The following is a 24,709-nucleotide window of genomic DNA, read 5'->3' on the forward strand; positions in this document are numbered from 1 at the left end:
CAGCTTTGAGCACTGCCAAAAGCATCACGCTCGGTTGCCAGTAGCAGCAAGGATGTACCTCCTGGTGAGTTACTGCTGGATCTGTTCTGCTTACTGCGTGGTGTTACAGCTCTCAAGCAAAAACAGCATGGGGAGACCTGCTCTCAGCTGCATCACAACAATAAAAAGCATAATTTTGGCTGTTAAGTGTGATTATTTGACATGAGCCAGTACTGACACTGCAAAATGGGAAGAGTTACTGAAGAGAGAAGTCCTCAAAAACTTCTTTTAACTTTGGAATCTCTTTCAGCGCCTTACGGGGTAAATTCCCAAATCCCCTCTGGATTATAGTTGCTTCAGAGCTGTAATATTTTGGGATGGCATTGTTTTGCAGCGCATTTGCAAGTGCTGATTCACAGAGCAATAAACCCCCAGGACTTTGATTTTAATCTCTGAAAACAAATTGGCACATGAGAAATGGATTTCACCTTGCAATGATTAGCTCTTAGCAAACGCACGCTGTCTTTCCGGAGACATTTAGAGTCAAACTGCATCTGCAGAGACAATTCATCTTTCTTCCCATTGAAACTGCAGTGCTGAAATTCCGCTGTAAATCAATAAAAAAAGTTAGTCGTTTTGCTTTAGTTGAAGATTTTACATCAGATTACATTTTTAGCCTAGAGCTCTGTCTGCTTACCGTGTAATCATCGTAGTTTTTAGCCAGTTGAACCAGTGGTAGGTGGCACAGCAGCATCTGTTAAGGTGTGATAATTCAGTGCTTGCTCTGGCTACAGAACCTACAAAAGCCAGAGGTGAAGAAAGCAGATGAGATTATCCAGCCAGCACAATATTGCTGTTTGTTATGTGTATTATGATAATGAGTCAGTACTTCAACCGCGACCAGGACCCAGCGGTGCATAGACGGAATAAAAGAGGACTTGATGTAACTAAACGTGGCAAGCAAGGGATGAGAGAAGGGAAGGATAATTACTCCCATTTTACAGATGGGGAATGAAGGCCTGGGAAGATTAAGGGATAGATCATGTCGAGCTGTGGACTCCTCTGGCCTTGATACGGCAAATGGCTTGAGCATCTGCTGATCTTTAATTACAGGAGTAGCCCTGGTGCTTTAGGATGAAAACAGGAGTTAAACCAAAGTTTCCCAAGTCCCTGTTCTTCACTTTGAGGATAAGCCCATCCTCCGACCCAAGGAACAGTTTTTATTCCATGTTCTCTGCCGTTCTGTACAGCTTCGGTAATGTGTTTAGAGGCAGCAATCAAATGTATTTTGTAAAAGCAATGCTTATTTCAAAAGGGAGAGAGCACTATTGTTAAAGCTGCATTTAGGTAGTTTTGTGTTCTTATTGCTCGTCTGCCTTTTAAGAAGTCTTTCCAGTTCTGCTTTTGTCGGTAATAAAACCAGTGCGGTAAACAGAGATGATAGCTGCTGGACTATTTAACACATTTGGGGATTCGGGAGTCAGAGGGAAGGGGGAAATCTATGAACTATCAAAATGTTGCTGGCTTTTTGTGGCCTGATCAATGTAGGATCTCTCAGCACATCGCAATGCAAAATGGTGCATAATATCGCGGTCCTAAATTGTCCCAAATTGTGCCCCAAATTGTGGCATTTTTAAGCCAGGCTGGCTTTCTTTAAATAATGGCTTTGCCACGTAAACTGTCTCATTGATTGGATTACATCTGTATGTCATAGCAAGAAAAATTAATTTGTGTCAGGCTGAATTACAGGTTTACATATATTATTTAAGCATTGCTCTTTACCTCTCCCCCTGTCAATCACCATCTACTTCCAGATTGCTTTGTTACAAAAATAGTTCTCGAAGTCCAAGGTTGTTTTCTTCTCAAGCAGCAGCTTTAAACCAAATGTTATTTTAGCAATGACATTAACAGTAATTAAAAATAAGGTGTTTATGAATGCACGTGTTACCATTTCACAACAAAGATGTCCAGTGCACACCGAGTGGTCCAAGAACCTAAAGCAACCTACTTTGGTGGTTTATAGGGAACAAATCCTTAACAGTCCCTATTTTTGCTAATCGGCTGTTTTCCTGCAAGAACACCAAAGTTGTCCTTCAATCTGCTGAGCCTTTTGCTGTAGGATTAAGGAAAAATAAAATAAAATAAAAATAGCAGCACACAAATGCAACTGGAACTGGAAATAAAGGGTTGGAAATGCAGAGCTGGAAATCAAAGCTCCTACCAGTGGCCCTCCACACCTTGGACCACTTATTGAGAGCTTCTTTCTCATTTCTGCGATTTTATGAGGTCCCCAAATAGCCCGTTCTGAATGTACTATGAAGTACCGCTTGTCTGGTTCATCAGCGGAGCCATGCTGAGTGGGAATGAGCTGGAGTAAAAGTCAATACTTATAACTTTTTCATCAAACCTTTAAACGTTACATTAAAAATGTATTGGTTTAGGTTCAGGCAGGGGAGGCTGCAGAGAGTGCAAAGCTTCAGTAAGTCTTCAGATAACAGTTTGCAGACCTTGCTCAAAGGGGAAACAATTCATTCGTATTTGCACAAAAATTATCAACCCCAGTTTTGTTCCTATAGGGATCCAGTACGTGCGCTCAGATGCAGGTGGATGGAGTGTGTGCGTGTGTGTATACGAGCATTAGGGATTCTTTCCCTTTATCTTAGGCTGAGTTTACAAGATTTTTCCCAAATGAATCTCCACAACCAAGGGACGTGGGAAGACGTGTGATGCTCTTAATGTTTGATTCACCTTGCATAATAAGGTGAAAAGGAGAGAGAAGTTGCATTTTTATCCTGAAAAAAAAAAATACATCTATATTCCTGAAACCTAAACCTTGCTCCCAAGACCGATATCTTTCATTTCATAGTAACAGCTCTGAGTTTTGCCATTTTGTTCCTTTTGAAACTCGATTTCTTGGGTCAACAAACTCCAGGCTGTTGCTCGCTTAGATTTACCACTTTGGGTAAAGTCTCATCTGGGTGTTAGCGGAGGTTTGGCAGCTCCTGTGTGGGATGGAAATGGAGCCACGTCCTAAATCTTGCTTATGCCCTCACGAGAGATGAGAGGATGGAGGATGTGAAATGGCTGAACTTTCTGTCAGGTGGGCTCTTGCTAACGTTGGCCATGTAGGAATTTGTTGTGCAGGCTTCACTGAAGGAATCACCGCTCCGGCAGATGGGATTTACCTCTGACAAGAGAATGAACAGCAAGGAAGAGGCTTTTGCCACCTGCTTCTTGTGCTGCGATCAGAAGATTCACCAGGAAGAGTTAAAAACATATTTCTGAGAGCAGCTCTCAAGGATAACATAAATAACCCTCTGTCACACCAGCAAGCAAGGGAATATCTGTGTCTGTCATGACTAAAATCCCATCCTGCCACCGTATTTTTGTTAGAAGAGCAACATGAAGGAGGAGTTTAAACAGTTTTGAAGCCTGAAGTGCTGCAGCAGGATGGGGCACAACTGGTGGTGCCAGCGAGGCCTAACCGGGCCTGCCCGTCAGCCAGGACACAAGGGGCAGATTGCCTCTTCTGACCCATGCTAACTACCTGCTGCTCTTTAACATTTACAAATACTTCAATGTTAGGGATTCATTCTAATCGGAAATGCTGGCAAAATTCACTTTTTTTAAGCCAAAAAGCCCACTATAGTTGGAGCAAGGTCAATGTGTGAACACGCTGCCTGACCTCCAGTGCCGGCCTGCGCCTGTCGATTCAGCAGCGTGCCTTTGGGTTTGCTCAGCTAACACAAATTACAATCTTTTGCGGTGGATCACGAAACAAGCGTACTACTTCATCTTACAACGTATTTGCAGAGGGTGAAATTGCTTTGTATGGGCTTGTGTAAAAGCGCTGAGGACTTTTTGCAGGCAAAAAGACTTAAATGGACTGTCCACTTTCCTTGTTCAGTTTCACACCAAAAAAAACAAAGCCAAATCTAGTAAATAACTGAGTTAAATTCAATTTTAGTTTGATTTTATAACCAGAAAGAGCAGGTCGATATTTGTGAAACAGAGGAGAATAATCTTTTTGGAAGAATTTTTCCATCTTAAAAGAGTTTTATTGTGAAGCCGGATTATTTAGCGCTGAATCTAGTGAAAAGTTGTAAGCTTTTCCTGTCCCCTCCCTTCAATTTAATACCTCTGAATAATCCTGGGTAGCCCATTGCAATTGCTAATTACCACTTAGATTATTTTGCCTGCCCAGTGCCAGACCTACAGTGCCACTGCTCCCATGTGCCACATCCCCATCCCCAAATGCAGAAGTGAGAGAAAAAGTTAATTTATTCTGTAACGCAAAACACCGTATTTTCTTAAATAACTCTGTAGAAAGGTGCTTATAATATGTGGAAACCTGATATTATCACTTCTGCTTTGAATGAGAGTATTAAGTATTGAATGAAGGGTGATTATAAATGAGGATCTTTGCTTCGTTAATAGGCACTCAGGTGATACAGAGTGATGTTTCGGACTAAGAAGGCATAAAGTGGTTGGGTTCATGGTCCTTTTCTGACCTGGTTTAGCAACCCAATGCTTGGACTAAATAGCTGTTGGAAGGGCAAATGTTGATTCTCAAGTTTCTGGTCTGTTTTCTGTTTGTTTGGTTGGTTTGTTTTGTTTTTGGTTTTTAATTTGCTTTAAGAAACAAAATGATAAAACAGGGCTGGAAAAGTATTACATTTCATACTTCGGCATTTCACTGGTGGCTACAATGGGAGTTTTTTACTGCTGATTGCATGCACAGACTATTCTCTGTCATCCATGGTCCAGGTAATAAGTCTCATTGCTTAAAATGCATAGACTCAGTTACAATCAGTCCTAAATTATTAAAAATGTTGTATTTTTCCTCCAGTGATGCTACAGTGTTTTGGTGTGTTTTTACCCCATGGCACAAAAAAAAAAAAGAGACGTATGAGAACTCTGTTATTTGGAAGCTGTAAAAATAGCCTGGGAATGGAGTGAATTTTAGTTTTCAAGAAGAGCAGCTGCAGTGCAGGTGCATGTATGCAACAGGGGAAACTGTACGTGAGTCTGTGTGGGTTTTTTTGGTAGTTTAGGATCGTTATCTTCACGTGAAAGCAGTCTGACCCTCAGGTCAGTCCCCATCTTGCTGCACTTGACGGCCCAAGGGTACAACTGCCAGTGCAAAAAGGAGGCTTTTTCCTCCTTCCACCAAGGGGTTTTGTGCTCCTTCACTAAGTACGGCCCTGAGATGCTGGAAAATGAGATATTGAAATCTAGTTCCATCTGATCTTGGAAATTGCCAAAGTTAACAACTTTGAAAACCTAAAAATAAGAAAGGGCCATTTTGCAAACCCCATAATTGACATTCTGTCAGGGCTTGCATTTTATTTCATTTCTGTGAATTCAATATATGGATTTTTATCCAAACCATTTACCAAGCGCTGGTGACTCTCTCCCTTTGGCTGATCGAAGATGAGCGTGTGGGGAAGGGGGGAGAAGAAGGGCAATATTTTTATTTATTCACTTTTGTGTTTTGTGAACTGAACTGTGGCCCCGGGATGACTCCTATCAGCTGCTCAGACAGCACTTGAAACCCTTCCCCAACTCCCCATCCATCCTTACAGGTCACTTAAAGGTTTCCAAAGAAAGAAGAGGCTGAAATGACTTTCATCTTCTGTGGTCATTACTGTGTTACTTGTGAGGAGGGCATTTTATAGATTGGATCTTCCAGAAGGATTAAACAAGAAGTGGCACATTTAAAATGAGATCTTTGGATGGACTGTACTCGATAATAATTTACTGGCCTTTCTGCCTGTGTGTGTAATTGATACTCTCCATGCACCGTTCTGGCTTTGTCTTCTGGCTTTATCCAAAGGTATCTTAAGTTCATTTTGACTACAGAGGGAGGAAAGATGAGAAACAAAGTTAAGGGAAGGATGATTTATTTTTCCTCTCTCTTTTTCGGTCATACCCCAAAGCTGATTAACAGCATCCTGACTCAGGACGAGAGCATGAAAATCTTCTCGAAGCACACTGGGAATTCTTTTTAACTGTCTTGAAGTCATTCCTATGTGGTAGGAACCTCACCAATGTCTCATTTATTTAACATCACTGGGATCATTCCTTGGCTTGCATCAGCCTTTGGGGTCTGCATAGTACCTGGATCCATCCACCAGCGTCCTGCTTGGCAGCAATGTGCAGTTTCTGTCCTGTGGCAATGAAATCACCAAATCTTTGTTGTTTTTCATCATTCTGTGACCACAGTCATGCAGACATACTTCTGTATTTCTCTAGTTGTTAATGCCATGTTGTCTTTTATAGTTGTTAATGCCATGTTGTCTTTTTTATAGAAAAAGAGAGATGATGACTGCAAACAGGGACTCAGCGTATTTGGAAATGTCAGTGGTTTATTCCTAATATTGTGTCTGCATTCAGATTGAATTGTAGAGAGCCATTATTTTACTTACATCACTTTATAACTTAGAATTTGTGGTAATTGAAAGGCTTAGAAAATAATGCAAATACCACTTTTTTCTTTGACCTGCCATCAAGAGTGGGTTTTGAACAAAATATAGTCAAAGCTCAGCCTGGTTCAGAAGCCACAGTAGCTCTAGTGGTGGTCTGAGTAGAAAAGAGTTTAAATGCAAAGAATTCATGTCTAGTTTATTCTCTTTAGAAAAAATCATTACCAGCTCTTCCCTGGAATGAAACACTGATGAAGAGAGCAGTATCTGCTAACTCAGTAGTTCTTCTCCATTACTTACACTTATCATATCTGAAAAGAAAAAAATAAAAAAAAGGAAAGAAATCAATTCTAGCAATCCTTAGCCACGTAAAAACAGCGCTTATCTATGTGAGCCTAATGGAATTTGCCTTGTCTATTTGAAGGCGTATGAATCTTGGGGGGCAGAATATAATTTCTTTCTCGTGTTAGACTTGCAGATGCTGCTACGGGATAGAGAGTTTTATCCACCAAATGAGCGTGATAAAAATTGCCCACCGAATTGTTCCAAACGAAGCAGCTTTTCAAAAAGTATTTGATGGTATGGACAAAACCCAACTGGATGGCCATTTAGCAGCCAAAAATAAAGAAGGTTTTGTTTTGTTTTAGTGGCTGGAGGAAGTGGAACAGGCCAAAGAACTAGCGTGGCTTTGTTAGATCCAGGGGGAAAACTAAGCACCAAAACAAAGCAACCAAAATTCATTTGGCCACAACATATTTTGGATGGATCGGGGTTAATGCGGGAATCAGTAGTGCCAGGAAGGCCAGCCAAGAGATTAAACGGGATGAAAATAAGAACAGGTTACAATGCATGTGATGTATTGCACGGAGAGGAGAACTGCTGAGTTCTGAGCTGTGGTTTTGCAAGATAACCAGTCGAGGTTCATGTTTGTGTTTTAAGCTGGTTGCCTGGATTTAAGGACTATGCATAAGCCGTTATGGGGATTGTGAGCTCTCAGGGCAAACTTTGCTAGGTATGAAGGTGAGAGATGGCCAGTCCCCCTATCTGAACATCATCGGAGCTAGTAGGTCTGGGCTTTGGGTCATTTCATGGCATTATGGAAATAAATACAGGCACATGAGTAATGTAGGAAATAAAGCATCTTGTCCCCCTGTTTTTTTGACAAGGACGCTTCTTCCAAGCACAGAGAACACATCTGTGGCAGGCACAAATGTACACGAATTTGTGTACACACATTTCTTCCAGACTTTCCCTTCCTTCCTTCCTTTCTTTCTTTTTTTTTTCTTTCTTTCTAATCCCAAACGTTCAGCGGGATATTGGGGTGCCAAATTGCATTTTATTTTTCACCGGCTGCTGTTCTTCTCACAGCAGCACGAGGCTCTGCAAGTTCAGTCAATACTTGTGTATTCACGGGAGGTGATCGATAAAAAAATTAAAAAGGAGTCGTGGTAATTAGGCTAAAGCTGCCGCTTATGAGTTTTCAATAATTACTTTAGCTTCCTCCTTTTCTAACGTCTCAAGAAAATGGTGTCTGATTGAAGGAGGGGATCTTGCTTGACTGAGGACATGTCAAAATTCAACAGAGCCAAGCAGGAAGGCAAATTACCGCTTTTTGTTTTAGCACATGAAGGGGGCTTCACATGGAGGCAGGGAAAGAATAGCCTTGATTTTCGCGTGGCTCCTGCTCGCAGCTGTGGCGTTCTCTCTTACCTGGTTGGCGTCGTTTGCCTGCCCTGCAACGTCAGCTCCCCTGGCAGGGACCCAGGGGCTCTCGCATCCCTTGGAAGAGCTCTGGGGAGAGGTGCCATCTGGAGGAACAGAGGAGGTTTGGAGGAATGTGCTGCTCAACTCTCTTGGCTTTGTCATGGCCGCATGTTTCTGAGCCCACTTATATCCTACGGCTGTATTTTGGATATATTTTTACAATGTATTTGGATTCATTGAACCCATAAGGAAGAAGATGGCTTGAAGCCCATGCTATGCTCACATTAACCTCGTTATTAAGGGAGAAGAAAATCCCGCAAGTCCTGCTATGGCTGCATTTAGACCTAACAGCGTCTTAATGATAAATGTGACACAAACTAAATATCCATGCCGTGTGTACGTAAGAGTGGGTTTGCACAAGAGAAAGTCCTTTCATGCAAATGAAAGACATCTCAGAGCATCACGCTGCTCTCCTGAGATAGATCTCTTTCATCCTTGGTGAAGCACAGGAGAGGTTTTGTATCCACACCGGCTTGCCTGTGCTGTAGGTAGCCAAATAATGAGCATCTTCACGTGGTGTGAGACCTGGGATCCTCGACGTCTGCTGGGTTTTTTCTCCGTCCTCCTTCTGGAGACTAAATTATTGTTTCTGGGCTTCAGCACGTGAAAGGCACATGGTGGTCCTTCCCTGGTGAGATCGGTACACATTTGTAGTTGCGTGGAAGAATTAAATAAAAACACATTTCATTATCTTGCACCACCTCTGCTTCTACAAAAACCGACTTGTTACTTCAGGGTTTAAAAAAGGGTCTGTGTCCCTGAATCGCATTTTGCAAAGAGGCTGAGCTGTACGAGCAGTGTTGTGCTGGAGGGGAGCAGACCGATACCCAAACTAACTCAAAAGGGGCCCAGAGCCCTTTTCATCCTTTCTCTCCATCATTTCAAAGCCATGGAAATGGAACCCGTGTCTTCCCTGTCTTATTCACGCATCCAGAGGGACTAGACTCGATCCCACACAATTTTGGTTTGGCCCTGAGCAGCAAACTCTTATCTACCAGAGCTCTTACCAGTCATTAAAAAAGGCAGAAAGGAGCAGGATTTATTTTTTTTTTTATAATAGCTGAATTTATCACACATTCTCTCACTCCTGTTTCCAAAAGTTCTGCTTTTTGAGTGGGAAGTGTTGGAATTAATTTGAAAGTGTTAGTGAGGATTACTGGTAGACACAGCTGTAAAAGCACTAGGACCTGCAAAAGCCCCCAAAGAGCTGTCAGAGCTTGGCTCTTTGTAGAAAAATAGAAGATTTTGTGTTTTTTTTTTCCCTTCAAATGTACAGAAGCTTTTTGTCATTTCTCAAGATTCAAGGCAGCTTTGTAAAATCTTGATTTTTTCTCCATGTTCTGGTGGTCTGTGCTTGCTGTGCTGCCATATGGTGATGACCCAGCCTTCCCTGCTTGCTGTCAGTCTCGTTACAATGCCGAGGGGTGGGAAAAGAGGTGAAAGCACGAACAGCACTGGCTGTGCAGCCGGGGAGCATCCCTTTCACCCCCCTCGTGCACTAGTCAAGGCACAGACCATTAACCGACTGAACGCCTCAAAGGTGGGCTGCAAGATTTTTGGGTCGCTCACTGTGATTTCTGAGCTTCTCGCATAACTGCAGCCTTCAATTTTCTCCTGTTGATTTATTTGGGGACCTGGAAACGTTAATCAATCAAGCCGTAGTGTATGTAAATGCTTTCTAACAAAGGAAAACAGATGATCCCTTCTCCCAACCTCACAGCTTGTTATATATTGGGTAAGACAAATTTTGACAAATAGCCCAGACGAGCCGCAAGAAGAAATATTGGCTCAATATTTTTTAGTATTGCGGCCACCGATCCCCAAATTGTTGAAGTTTCTCCCAGCTCTCTTTGAGATCGTCTTCATTTGCTGTTGGCCATGATGCATGAGAATAAATGTCATTCTCCGGGGTAAAATTCCCTTGCAGCCCAGTGCTACAAGACCAGCTGGCACGGAACCAGGTCAGAACTGCAAAAAAAGGCAATATCAAATTTTGTCCTAAAAAAGAAAAGTTTCCCTGAGCTGCCTGTGCTGAGAGACTGGGTTTCAGGCAGGAGAGCTGAACGGGCAGGAGACTTGCGATGCGGAAACTGCTCGGAAAAATGTTTTCCCTAGGGATTTAGTGACTGCCTGGAGGGAAGGCACCAAAGCCGCCTGGATGAATCCCGAAAAGGGTTTAACAGGGATGAAGGGATGCTGTGTGGTGTTAGGAAAATGCTTGATGAGAAAAGAAAGATACCAAAACAACATGGGAGAACTTTGCCAGAAATGAAGCCAAGCTAAATGTAGAAAAAAAAAGTTCACCCCAAACCTGTAATACCAGGACTAAAGCTGAAACAGGCCCCCAAACCATCTCTAGCTTAAATAAAGAATTGCCTTGTATGTTCAGTAGCAGGGACCACATTTAGGAGCCCTGGGGAATCCCTTGTAGTCCTGCTAGGATTTAGTAATGGTCTGAAGGCAATGTGCTTGGTTATTGTCTGCCTTCTCCAGCAGTCACACGGGTAACCTTGGTGAACTTAATCAATGGAGAGATATTGGACACGTAATATTATGTCATTGATAGCAAAGGGCATTGTCAGGATCGAACCACTCCTAATTTCTAGATGAATTGTGTTTGTTTTGAATTGGCTTTGCTTTACTTCCCTCGCTGTGGTCAATGTGCAGAGGATGGAAGCTGTGCGAGCTGGCAGAGTCTGATTCGACCCGGGCAAAGCAGGACTAAGGCACATTGTGCTTTTAAGTGAGATGGAGCCACTGTGAAGGTAATCTCTTCACCTGCATTCAGCTCTGGGAAAGGATGACAATTCTCACTGTTCAGTCAGCAGCTTTCACACTGACCATGAAACCTGGTTCTCTGCAGTGTCGCAGCTGTGCGTAATCACATTACCCAGGAGTGGGTGAACCACGGGGAAGATAAAAGCTGTCGGGTAATGGAGATTAGTTACAGCTGTCTTTTGAAAAGGTAAGCTTTAAGTCAGCTTCTGGGGAAAATACGATGGCCTGAGTATGCAGGAGGCTGGGGTAGGTGGTTGTGGTGGTCGCTCAGGGCCTCAGTCTGTGAATTTATGTAAAGGGATGTGCATTGATTGAAAAAAAAAAAAAAATTCAATTGTGTCCCTGGAGATGGCTGTAGCAGGGCAGGACTAAGCCTGGATTCCTCGCAGCAGGAGGATGTTTGGGACCTGAAAATGGTGAAGATTCACAAGCACCAAGAGCTGATGAGCTGCCTGTCCACTACTTGTTTTGGAAGCAAGCTTACTTCCAGGACCTGAAGTGATCAAGCTAATTAATACTCCTAATTAGGCAATGATCTGCTTTCTGATACTCACAAGTTAGTTTTACACGGTGTCTTCAAATGTTGCCCTGCCTGGAGTTGCTGCTTCTAGAGGCACAGGAGTGCTATAGATTTATTTATCTACATGCTTTTGAGAATAGGCATGCTAAATGTTTAAAAAACAATGAAATAACACAAGTTCATAAGAGAAGAATCAGAGTTTATGTTGCAGATGCCACTTAATCTGTCTAGGGAATACCCTATTTTATTTTGTTTTTCTAGTCCTAGTAAGTATTTGTCCCCACCAAATGGGATGCAGGACCTACAGAAGACCTGGGTCAGTCCACAGTGGGATCTGGAGGCCAGGACAGAGACACTTGGGGGCATCTCCATAGCATTTCTTGCCCAGGCAATGAGTTGTCCTGGCAGCTGGGCTGAGCTTGGATGTAAACACCTAAATTAAGGTGTCTGAGTCAGCAGTTAAGTCTTGCTTCTGGTGGCAAGTTGGAGTTCTTGGGTTAAATCCTCAATTACAGAAGTACAGGAGGAGAAAATGAAATGAGATCACTCTTAGGTATCATTTAAGATCTTGAAGGCAGAACGCAGTAATTCCTTTTACTTTTCTGACTGAGGCTACGTCCACTTTAGCAAGGAATTAATCTCGATTTGGATAGATCAGTAGATTAAAGCACTAAGGCCCCTGCTGCAGTACTGCGTGTGGTTTGAGAGCTTCTTGCTGGCCTATTTAATCTGGTTTCGTGTATTCATGCCGATCTTCCCTACCACGAGTGCTTTGCAGACATGTGAAGGACCAAGCAGCAATTCAGCCCTTGACAACGCGTCCGTCCGGTGCAAATCTTACAGGTTAGTCCCCAAAAGAAATGTTTGTGCACACCCGAATAACTCAGCGAGTGGGATCCATGCAGGGCAGGGGGACGAGATGGGACTCACTTCAAAACCACGTAATGCTAATGTAGATGCTTTATCTTGATTACCACCTTCCAACACTCCCCACCCTTTGGAGTGGCTATCTGATGCAAATCAGGTTTCAAAGCCCACCTCGAGATCCTGCAGCTTCCTTTTTCATGTAGTGGACATGCTGAACTGCAGCTTTGTTGTGCTCTCTGTATTAGCGAGGACACAGATGAAGCCCTTTTAAGCTCATCTCCAGCGATTCCCCTTTGATGTGGAAAGAGGCTTTTTTGCCATTGTTGTTCCCTTGTTATGTTCCCCTTCCCAGCTCAGGAAGCCGACTGAACCGCAGCTCTAAGTTTGTGTTAGGACATCTTGCAAATCACACACAATGAAGGCTTTTAGAGTCGCACCTGACAATAACGAGATGTGGGATGTAGGAATGCATCTGCCAAGAGTGATCTTCCCCTCTCTGCACACACACGTTGTCACATTTAGCCAGGGAGAAAAACCTTTTCTCCGTGGAGGCGAAGGAGGAGTGATGCTATCAGAAACGCTAAAGGAGATCCTTAGCATCGGCTTTTTAAGTCACGGAGAATGCTGTGATTAAATGCCAGCCCAATCCATTGTATAATCTGTCCTATGGTAAATGCCCTAATACATTTTATAGATTGCTTTCCTGCTGAAGGTTCTGTAAGTGCTTTGGAAATAAATGTGCAAAACCAGACGACGTCTGAAAAGTTGGAGGTAATGTAGAATATCCTTTCTTGCAGGTGGCTTTGTCTCCCTGCTAAAACCAGAATCCAAACTGCCTAGGGCAGGCGTTGGAGACTGTTGTACTGCCTTGAAATAGCAGGGGAATCACACCCAGCACACAGTGCACTTAGATTCTGGGCAGGTTGCTGCTCGTCTGCAGAAGTGCCACCAAATCCACAGTGCCTCAGGTTTTGTTCTGGGGCTGTAGAAGTCTGTTGGTAAATCAGAATAATGTAAGGCACCAGATTTATGGGAGATGGGGTTTGCTCTGCTCTGAGATGCTGCTGACGCTTCAGCTGGAGTAACTGAAGGGCAGTAGCAGGACCAACACGGATAGGAAGGAGAGCAGAGCCAGGCTTCAGATGACCAAATGACATCACAGTCAGCTGCAAAATCTTCCCTTGGTGCTCGCAGATGTTGCACTTCTCCAACTACTTGCTTTTCAAAGGGCTTGTGTGTGTTTGAAGCTGTTAAAAACGTGCTGATCCTGGTTCTGCTGTGCTGCGAGGCTTTGTTTGTGTTCATTTGTTTGCATTTTTCCCCACACGTGAATGTCTTCTTCCAACTTCGCCACGTGGTGTGCTCCCCCCATCAATTGTTTGACGGGGCTTGACTTCATCTGCAAATAAAACCATCAAAATGTTTTGAAGGCCGGTTCAGTTTCCTGCTCACAAAGACCCCTTTAATTGCTCCCGTGAAGTATTTTCTTGCTTTTCTCCATCCCAGCAGAGTGGCGTTTATTAGCATTTGTATGGTTGTTATTTGTAATTTTCGTTGCTGTTCCTGATGCCTGCACGTTATAATTAAATCATTTCGGATTGTAGTTACAGTGTGCAACAGCTGCACCGAAACACAGCTGAAGACGTGTGCTGGAGATACACAGCTCCAATTAGCAAAGTCTCTGGGACACGGTGAGGGTGAAGGACCCAAGCAAACAAGAGGCTACAAAAAGGCTGCAGCCTTCCTGCCTCCTACCTGCCCGGCTGCTGTTTGCAGCCCTCGTTATTTGCATTTTGAGGTATCCATCCTGCTCTTTGGCATTGCCTGCTTAAAAGCTGATGTCTGTGCTCGATTCCATCTCTTCTGTGAACTCCTCTGATGCAGAAGTGGTGGGTGCATGGTGCAGGGCAGCTCCTGAGCCCTTGGTCAGAGCACGCTGCGGGCAGCTGGGTGGCCATCATCTTGCTCCCCCTGTATTGGGACATTGGGAAGAGACTGAAGGGAACTGAGGTTGTTTAATCTGGAGAAGAAGAGGCTGAGAGGAGACCTCATTGCTCTCTGCAACCACCTAAAAGGCTGCAGCAAGGAGGGTGACGGTCCCTTTTCTCAGGTGACACGCGATAGGAAGCAACAAAACGACCTCAATTTGTGTCAGGGGAGGTTTAGGTTAGACATTAGGAAGAATTTTTCATAAACAAGGTGTTCAAGCACTGGAACTGAGTGCAATCAATGCATTGGGTGCTCAAGCGTTGGCTGCCCAGGCAGTGCTGGAGTCCCTGGGGGAATTTCAGAGCCCCAGGGGAATTTCAGAGATGTGTGGACATGGCATCAAGGGACGTGGTTCAGTGATGGGACTCGGCAGGTTGGGTTAATGGTTGGAACTGATGGTCTTGAAGCTCTTTTGCAACCTAGAGGATTCTGTACTGGAAGCTCACGGGATGGTTTGCTGCTTTCTAGAAAGGGCATAAGAAGGACCAGCCTTCTGGCACTACGGGAACCCTCACTGCTCCTTAATGGGCTTCACAGTCATGGGTAATGCTTCGGTGTGGTGTGGTGCTGCTCTCCATCACGCCTTGCAAAAGAATTGGTTGGTAATTAACTTAAAATAAAGGATACTGCAGATGGGCTCTGTCCCACCTGGGTCACTGAAAATACATATTAGGGTAATTGTGCACATTAGCTTAGGTTTTGAGGTGTCACCATGCTTGTTAAGCAAAAATTCCTTCAGATTTCCCCTGTCCTTATGATATTCCAGTCTGAAAAGACGTTCCACTCTTGTTTCCCTAGGCTGTTAGAAGTGAACAACCGCAAAAGTGAAGGTATTTATGTCCTAGCCATCACGCCACTATTGCATTTTCGTGATAATGTTTCTCTCTGTGCTCCCGTTAAAAGCTGTTGTGCAGGCTGAACAATAAGCTGCGTTGCTGAGTGTTTATAACGCATTTAGCTTCTCACTAATCTGTTCTGTGAAAGCTTTCACACGGATGTAGCGGGGTTTCATCTGATTGCATCACTCCAAAGCGGTGCTTTATCCAGACAGAAAGCCATTTATCCCACTCCGTGATCATCTGTTTATGTGCAATAGGTAAAATAAAAGGCTAAATACATTCCCATAAATCCTTTGTGCATTTTCTTAAACATACCCATGTTAAATTGCCTGTCAGAGATTTCTCCCCGTGTACACGAGAGGCTAAGCAAGTGTTAACGTCCTGGTTTAGTTCAGGACTTTCTTCCAATATATCCTGCTTTTGCAGGAAAGGCGCTGGATCCTGGCTGCAGAATCAGATTGTTTCCGAGGAAGGATTTGATTCGGCCCTAAGTTATTGAACGTAATAACATTTTATTGCTCTGCTTAAGCAGCTCAAGATTTCTCGCCGTGGCTTTGAAGGAAGGGAAGGCGAGAAGAACTCGGTGCTATAAAAGCTGCAGCAGAGGGCTCAGCAGGTGGGAATCACGGAGGAAGAGAGGGATGTGGTGTGTGACAATCACAAGGTGACACTGAGCTGCCAGGGCGTGCAGCTGTGAAAGAGGCAAATGCAATTCAGGAAATGTTTTCATTAGGAAATTAATGACGTATTAATGAGAAGCATTAATACCATTGCACTGGACACAGTTGAAACCTTCCCTGTGATAACCGGGACCAATTCTGATTACCCATCTTCAAAAAAGGTGCCACAATTTGCTTCCTCCTCAGGGTCTAATCCTCCCTCTCCGTTCTGTTTTCTCACCTTACACAAAAGGCTTTTGTGAACCAGCCGCAATCTCTAGCCATCCTCAACTGGAAGAGGACAAATCAAGGCCAAGAGCTGGAGAGCCCCCACTCTGCACTCAGGTCATCATTACTGGATGTAGCGCCCAAAATGTGCAGAACGCTCTCCGAAATTAATGGTATACGTGTGAATCTTTCAGCACAGTCCTCACAATTGCCCAGCTGAACCTGTGCCCAAGCCAAACTCTTAATTCGATATCGACTCAGTACGTGTTTCTGAATAGATCTTGTTTGGTGTCATGTCCTTAAATTCTGTGTAGCGTTTTAAGCTCTACAGAATAGGATTAAAGTCAGAAAAGAAAACATCTTCCAAAGATTATATTGCCATGAGATTGCACAGTTTGAAATTTGGCCTGTACTTGGAAATGTTAATGCTAAGTAGCCCACTTGGACTTTCTAATACCATGCCTGATGGAGCTGAAAAAGGATAAAGGAGTCTTATATTTCTGCTCTTGTTCTAGTTTAATCTGAGAAGTTCCTTTCTAAGGCAGCACTGAATGAATGGCTGCACCTGCATTTATATTACAAGCCAATTTCTGCTATTAAGAAGGTCTGCATACCATGTACAAAATCCAATCTTTATCTTTTTTTAATACCTCATTTCTTTAGGAGACTTGTTTCCAAGATTGTCTCTTTTTTTTTTTTTTTTCCCCAGACCAAGATCCTTTAGAATTTCCTCCATCAGAAACTCCCTGTCACAGCTCATGGGTTTTGTTTGTTTGTTTGTTTTAATTTTGAAATCTGCATCACTATCAGATACTTTGCAATGAAACAAACAGGGTTAAAAGAGAACAGCAACATGAGTATGTGGGTGGTGAGATCTGTATTTGTGAATGGGTCTGGTTGCAAAGATACGAGAATATGACAAGGAAAAGATGGTCTTGTTACGAGATGGGACTTTGGAGACCTAGATTTTTTTTTTTTTTTTCATTGGGAATAGTTGGTTTTGACTACTGTAAATTTCTTTTAGCAGTAAATAATTTTATTTTACTCCTAGTTGTATGAGCATGGGCTACTTAGTATTAGGGGTAAGAACTTGAAGCCTACTGGCACTTCTGCTTGGCTCCATTGATACTCATGTGGCAGCTGTCCTCTTTGCAGCAGAGAAGCAAAGTAGATGATTTTGTAAATGAATACTTCAATTTGCCTCACAGTGACTTGTCTGGATTTGAGCACCCTAAGACCAAAGCCTCTTGGACCAGTATAATTCCCTGGTGTAGAAGTGTGTTAAGACCCAGCCTTATTGGGATTCTGTAGACGCAACATGGAACACAACTAAAACAGCAATTTCCAGAGTCTTTGCTTTTCAGATAAGTGTGCCTATCTCTTGCTTCAGTTCTCCAGTGTGTTGTAACTCAGCGTGCTTATGTTCATGTACAGTAGCCCTTAATGTCAGCAGGTTTTTACATTTCATTAAATTGCCTACAGATTCTCCAATTCTGTTAATCACAAAGGAAGATGCTGACATGATACGTGTGGCAATCAAAACATGAGAAACAAGTTAAAGTAAGTAGCAGGCAGCTTTCTTGCTGCAGATGTCAATATCTTTGACAAGCAAGTGCTTGGGTTGTGACACATGGTAATAGAAAACATCCTGTTGTGGTAAAACAGCACTAACACCTTGAGAAAAGCACAGTGCCTGCAATACCAAATTACACGCCGAGCTTCCAGAGTCCTTGTTCAATGAATTTGATGCCAATAGGAAGCCTGATCCTTCAGTTTATCATTAGGGAAAAAAAAAAAAAGAAAAAGAAAACCAAACCACTAAATCAGTGCACTCCAAAGCCTCCAGGCACTACGGTAATACAAATAATAAATTAAGAAATAATAAAGTGCAGAACAGTGGCATTCAGCTTTAAGCTGAAAACAGGACTGATAAGCAGGGAGTTTAACATTAACAAAACATCCTTTGGGGCTTCAACCTTCACTGATTGCAGAGTGTCAGGAAAGAAATTAGCATTTTTGTTGTTGTTGTTGTTGTTTACCTCAGAAATTTAGGAGTAGACAGCGAATGAACAAAAGATGCTCCAAGGAGCCCTTCTGGAGAAAGTCCAACCATTGCAAAGTTACACAGATGAATTGATTTAATTAGTCTGTATAATACCACTTCTGCTGCAGCTTTTGAAACAGACTCATAAAAGATATTAACTGATGCAGTCTGGGTATTGCAGATTTGTTTCAAAGATGCCCATGACTCTTCCCTACTTCCTTCGTCGTAAAGAGCTGTGCAAAACACATAGTTTCCTTGTATTCCTTTCCCCCTCAATTTTCTGTTTTTACTGATTAAGGATGTCTGCACTGTGACTGGAAATACCTAATGGGGAACAGAGGCAAGAATCCTCTTTCCTGTGGGGTGGCTTGTAGAAATAATTCAGGAGAAAATTTCAACCCTGTAACTGTGTACAAAGCATTTAAAAAAAAATAAACAAAAATAAATGGTGGAGAAAACAAGGTTTTAGCACCCAAAGATGTTTTCCCCTTCATGGAGGATCGGTGTCAATGTGGATGGCCAAGGTGTCCACCCAAACATTAATGAATGTTTTAGAGAGTAAAGCATCGTTCTTAGACTCTTGGTGACCTACCAGTGGCTAAACTCACTGATATTTGTTCACGGGCACAAGAACTTTATTTCAGAGTATTCTCATCAATTTTGACCATCATCTTGCTCTTCACAAAAGCAATGGTTGTTAAACTGAAAATCCTCATCTTGGTGAAAGTGCAGAGTGAGACGGATAATAGGGCAATTGTAGGCACTTGCAAACCTTGAGATAAAAAATACTGAAGCCATTGAAAAGCCTCTTCTTGACAGGGATTTAGGGATACTTCATCTAGCAAAATTGGGGGTAAGTTTTGAAAGAGATTCTCTTACTTCTTGTGCAAAAAAAAAACAGTTTCAGTTGATCAGGATGGTCTGTCTTTGTGGGGAGCTGTCTTGGGGTTTTGGGGTGGTTAGGAAGGCTTTTCATTAAAGCACTAAAGTGCCTTGAGAAGACCACCATGTCAGCCGCACTGTATTAGAAGAATTGTAGAATCCTTTTTCACCCGGATTTTGTAGGCTTACTTGTCTGTCAGAGAAAAAAAAAAAGGGAAAATCTGAGGTGCTCTGAGCATGGTAATGTAGATTTTGTACCTGCAGTGGGAAGGTGTCATTGAACTGAAGGACAAAGATGTTCCACTTAACATGAGGAAACTTTTTTTCTTTTACTGTGGTGGTGTCAAACGTTGGAGCAGGTCAATTGGAGAGATTGTGGACTCTTTGGAGACAGCCAAAACCTGCTGGAGATGGTCTTGGGCAACCTACTGTTCCTGTGCCAGTTTGGGCAGGTTGGACTGGGTGATCCTCCAACCTCAACTGCTTCTAAGCTTTATATTACTTTACCTTTTCCAGGCCATTAAAACAAGATAAAAGGTCAGGGATTACAAGTTTGGCTTTTGTGTTTTGTTAATGTAGGGAAAAGGGATTTCTCCTTAGTAATCCTTAAGGCCAGCACTGCTCAAAGTGCTCATGTATGTAACTTCCAGGTCAAAGACAAAATGCACGGCGATGAAACAGACAGTGCAATCGTTTCTGACATGCACTGGCTTTATTAGGGTCTGTGCATTTTAGCAGGGCTACACAGAGCCTGCTTTGCTGCTCTTGTGTACCCAGTCTTTGGAAATTGTTTTATAATCGCCATGTAAAAAAAAACTTTGAAGTAGTAGAGACTACGCTGGCAAGACATAGTACAATTACTTTGTTATGCATCTTGTTATGTTGGCATATTTGTTTAATTAAATTCCTTGCTAATTAGAGCTGTATGTACTTGCGTTAATTATTATTTGCTTAACACAATCAACAGTGTAATTCTTTTCAGAAAAGCGGCACACTTTCTAGTTAAATTAAATTACCGATTTTGTGTGCTTTCTGAAAGAATAGTTGCTCCATTTTTGTCAAATGATAGGTTGCATTCTTTAATGTGAAAGAAATTCAATTTAGACTAACTAAAACTTAACATAATATATTATATTTTTAATTGGTGATTAAGCAAAGAGAGGAAAAACTAGTTTGATTTGTACCTCCGCACGAAGATGTATATTTTTTTTCTTACTGGATTACAAAATTGGATGGGTCTGCTATTTATCACCCGCCAAGACCTTTTTCCATCTGACAAAGAAAAAGTACATTTGTCTTATTTGTCGTGAGACTTTGGAAGGAAACTACTTTCTCATGCTTGAAAAATGTAGCCCGGTGGAACTGCTGACCTTTTACCAAGCTCTTAATTACTTTTTAAAACCTACAGTACTATAAACAGTAGTATACAGCCAGGGACCTATTTATTTCTTATTTCTATGCCCATTAGCTCTTGTTTTGATCCGTGACTTTATATTTAGGCCATAAAATTGAAAGGAAAGTGATGACAAATATTTTTAATCGCGTTCAATAAGGAAGCTAATAACCAAGTTGGTAATTGTTTCTGAGGCTGGAGGACTGGATGCTGTACGGCGCGGGTAGAGCTTGTGTACGTACATACACCCACACGCATATGTGCCGTCTCTCTCTCTCTGTATGGCAGATTTACTGCTCTGTCTTCGTAGCATTGACTTCCATAGGTAGTTTCTCATTTGAGCAGTGATCAATACCACAAAATGTGTTTAGTATTGGGGGATCATTGAACCGCAGTATATTAATGTATTTATGCTGAGAACCTCAGCAGAGCAGTACGAGGGAAGCAACTTAATAGAGCAGTGCAGTAGGAGCAGATGGGAGAAATAATTCTTCTAAGGCAAACTATAAACATGGCCAGGATTATGTAGCAAGATAGAAGGGATTTGTTCTCATCCCAAGAAGGGTTAGGAATGTTTCTTTGCATTTTTCAAGGCGAAATGTGCCGTTGAACGAGGACCTTATTGGTGGAAGAGCAGAATATTAATGAACATGGTGAGCCTACAGTGGAGACACCTCGATGTCTTCGCAATCACCGAAGTAAAGCCAGGCAGATAATGCAAACACTCCCGAGGTCCTCCCGCAGATTACAAAGGAGCAGTGTCTGTTCTTCCATATTCACTAATTTTTGTCGGTCATTTTCAACTATGTCACAAAAACAACAGAAAAAAAAGATTTTTTTTTTAAAAGCACGCATGCAGAACTTGATGCATGGTTATGGATGGGTATATCCATCCAGTTGTGGCATTTTTAATCTTTCATTTGAATGCTGGTCTGTGACTGAGATATCTTGGGAATAAAACTAGTAAGAATTGCAAAGTGTTTTAGTGCCATGTGCTTAACTGCTTTTCTTAACAGTGGTACATTTTTCCAAACCAGAGTTAAACTTCTCTAAGTGCATCTCGTGTTAATAATCACCATCGTTAACCTCCTGGGAAATCAGTCTTTTAAAGAAATGAGTGATTTACTTCTCCATGCAGAATGAAGGGCAGAAGTCCTCTGTTACATATTGTAATTGAAGAATCACAGGAGAAAAAATAGAGAAGTGGAAGAACTGGCAATAACGTTAATGAGAACTGCTGGAAATGCCTGCTGGTGGCTCTGGGCACCACTGTTTTGGGAATAACTTCCAGTCGTAAAGGAGCACCATTGCCATCCCACACAAGGAGAGGAGCTCAGAGAGGTGAGCCCAGTTCCCCAAGCCCAATTTAATTCATTAGAGGATTCTGCTTTACAGCAGTACGTTTCCTTGCACAGGTTGTGTGAAAAACATCAGCTTGCCCACTTGTCTCTTTGTGCTTCTATTGTCTACCTAGAAAAAAGGGGGTGAGAATATTTCGGTTTCAGCATGAAGAAAAAATTAAAGATGCTGAGGACTTAATTGGTGCAGACCCACTTAAGTTACCCTCCAAATGCAAACAAGTCCCAGAGCACGTAGTAGTCGGGTCCAAAACTTCTCATAGTCATCGCCAGTCTATACGCCATGTGAGTGGATTGCTAAAATAGGCAATTCACTCCCACCTACTCATGGCACTTCACAAAATTGTCAAGAGGATTGTAAATTTGCTTCTTTTTCAAGTCAGGACAAAAATCAGAGCTACTAGTGGCACTACATGTGAGTGAAATTGGTGTGAAGAACCAAACTGTGTATGTTGAAGTCCTTCTTTCCCTGTAGTCCATCGCAAAACCTCAGTCAACTTCAGTGGGTCCATGGCTTTGTGTGGAGCCTTTCATCTGCGTGGGGGAGAGTTCGGCTCTGATGTACCTAGCAAAGGAGCGGAGATGTTTTAGGCTCAGTGATTTGTGCTGGTTTAGTGGCAGCAGATAAGGCAGAGGAATAAAGAGAAACGTATGAATGAAAATAAATACGAGTGAAATAAAAAATGAAATAGGTGACTGAGGCAACCTGAGTCAGGTTTTGCTTTAGTGAAGCAGAAGCACAGAGATATATTTCCTCTCAGAGAGCAGAAACTAAAAAGGGAGATAAAAGCCATACTATATGTATTTCCAAGAATTAAAGAACCCCAAGGAGACTGTAAATTCTCTACCTGTTCTTTGGACTAGACTTACTGGCAGTGCTTTCCACACCTAAAACGTTTTTTTCCAGGAACAGCATTTTTGTAAATGTCATTTTAATTTTCATGCAGGACGCATGGGAATGGCACAAAGATGCTCCAGGGGAGGTTCAGACTGGACATTACGAAAATTTCTTTACCATGAGGGTGGTCAGGCTCTGGGACAGGCTCCCTAGATTGATTGATGCCCCATGCCTGTCGGTGTTCAAGTTAGGTTTGGACAATTCCCTCAATAACATGCTTTTGGTTAGCCCTAAAGGGGTTGGGTCATTGGACTCGATGATTTTCGATGGTCCCTTCCAGCTGAACTATTCTGTTCTAAAATGTCTTGCCTACTGATGTCTACATGGACAAGAAATCTGAACCAAGGTCGCTGACATCTTGGGTTGGTGCCACAATGACAAAAACGGCTTTTTCGTGGCATTTTTGCCAAGCTGTAGGAAATGGAGGTACATTTACATCGCAGTTCTGGAAGCTGGAAAATAACTCTGGCCTTCTCCCTTGAGAACAGGGAGTTTGCAAGGCTCTGTTGAAAGTCTGGATGCAAAAGGATGGTGTCTACTGTAATAGTGTCTGGAGCAAGTGCTGAGCTTGAGAGAATGCTGGTGGGTTGAGTCTAGGAAATCAAGCTCTTCAGCATCAGCCCTTGGGGCGCTACAGCTACATTTGATATCAAGCTTTAACTATAGTAAGGTACTTTATTTACAAACGTCAAACAGAGATGTAGAGCAAGGGAACTTCATGCTTTAATGATTAATGGACTCTGATATCCCCTGAGTTGGTATTTCTCTTAGATTGGATCTTCCTCTCTGCCTAGAGGCTGTGTCTGAATTTCATTCGTTTCTTAAACTGGGCTGCAAACACCTGAAACACACTGCAGTGCTAAGGCACATCACACCATCCTGTGGATTGGGGAGAGTATTGAACGTTTCTGTAAAGAACGCTTGTTTGGGCAGGCTCTGTGCATTTCCATAAGGCTCAGTTCTTCCTCGAGGGAAATGCACAATGTTGAAATGGCTAATTCATTGGGTTTGTTATCCTATTTTGTCCCAGGTGATGCATGCTCTAGCTACTTAAGCAGCATTAGAGAAAATCTAGTTATTTGAGGCAATGATCGCATAGGACCTTTAGATTATGATAATAAGACTTTAATACTAGGAGCTATTTTCTCTGCACTTTTTGTTGCATTATCACAACATCCTCTAATGGCACTGTTCTCATTGGTCAATTTTTACCTCTGGGAAAGAGAAAGAAGGCTAAATTGAGAAATATTCATGGATTATGTGTTTTGGAGCATCTCATTCCAAATTTGGCCTGCCCTGAGAGTAAAGGTTATTTCCCAGCCTTCTACAGATTGTTACTGGGAATATTCAGCTCTTTTGTTTTCTTATGACAGTTGTATTCGCCAAAGGGGGAAAGAAAGGTCTGCAGTTTGCAATGGTAAAGTTGAATGGTTTCTATAAAATAATAATAATAATAATAATAATAAAAATCCAGAATCTGTAGTTTTTCTGGGATTCCAGGAGTAATATCTTCTACACTCCAGAAATATGACTTGCAAATAGCTTTATCCCCCAAAAAAAAGCTTCCAGCTGAAGTCTTACCACTCTTAAAGCATGACGTCGGACCGGGTTACGTACTCCAGTTACATCACTAACTCATTGTGTTCTTGGCATTTTCCCCAAAACTGAGTAGGAATAGTAGGTTGTTTGCACATCAGTCCACAATCAACTGCTTTTATCAAGTTGTGCTGGAAGAGGGATGAAAATCCCATTAGCTGGCTTATGTCCCTTCTGCTTTACCCCACTAAATCCATGCCTGCCTCCACGCTGACAGTTGTCATCGTACCCTGGGTGACTTTGTGTAGCAAAGGCATAGATGCCACCAGGAATTGGATGAGGAGGTTTCCATCCAGCTCCTCCACTCTGCTTCTCCATGTACGTAATGCTTGCAGAAACAAAGATGGATTAATTTATGCTTGCTCTAATTAAAAATAAAGAACTAAGGCCTGCCTGTGCAGTGCGCTATGTAAAAAATAAGCTCCACAAGTAATTGTGGTGGTTGTTTAGATATAATTGTTTCATTAGTCATCTAATAGTTGTGCAGACA

At 42.4% G+C, this 24,709-nt stretch overlaps 1 protein-coding gene across 4 annotated transcripts in view; it reads left to right on the forward strand.

Moving 5' to 3' along the window:
- The window catches only part of EXOC4 (exocyst complex component 4), a 365,076-nt gene that overhangs the window by 218,314 nt on the left and 122,053 nt on the right, over positions 1-24,709 (forward strand). The window lies entirely within an intron of this gene.

This window comes from Anas acuta, chromosome 1 (assembly GCF_963932015.1).
Source record: "Anas acuta chromosome 1, bAnaAcu1.1, whole genome shotgun sequence".
Classification (NCBI taxonomy): domain Eukaryota; kingdom Metazoa; phylum Chordata; class Aves; order Anseriformes; family Anatidae; genus Anas; species Anas acuta.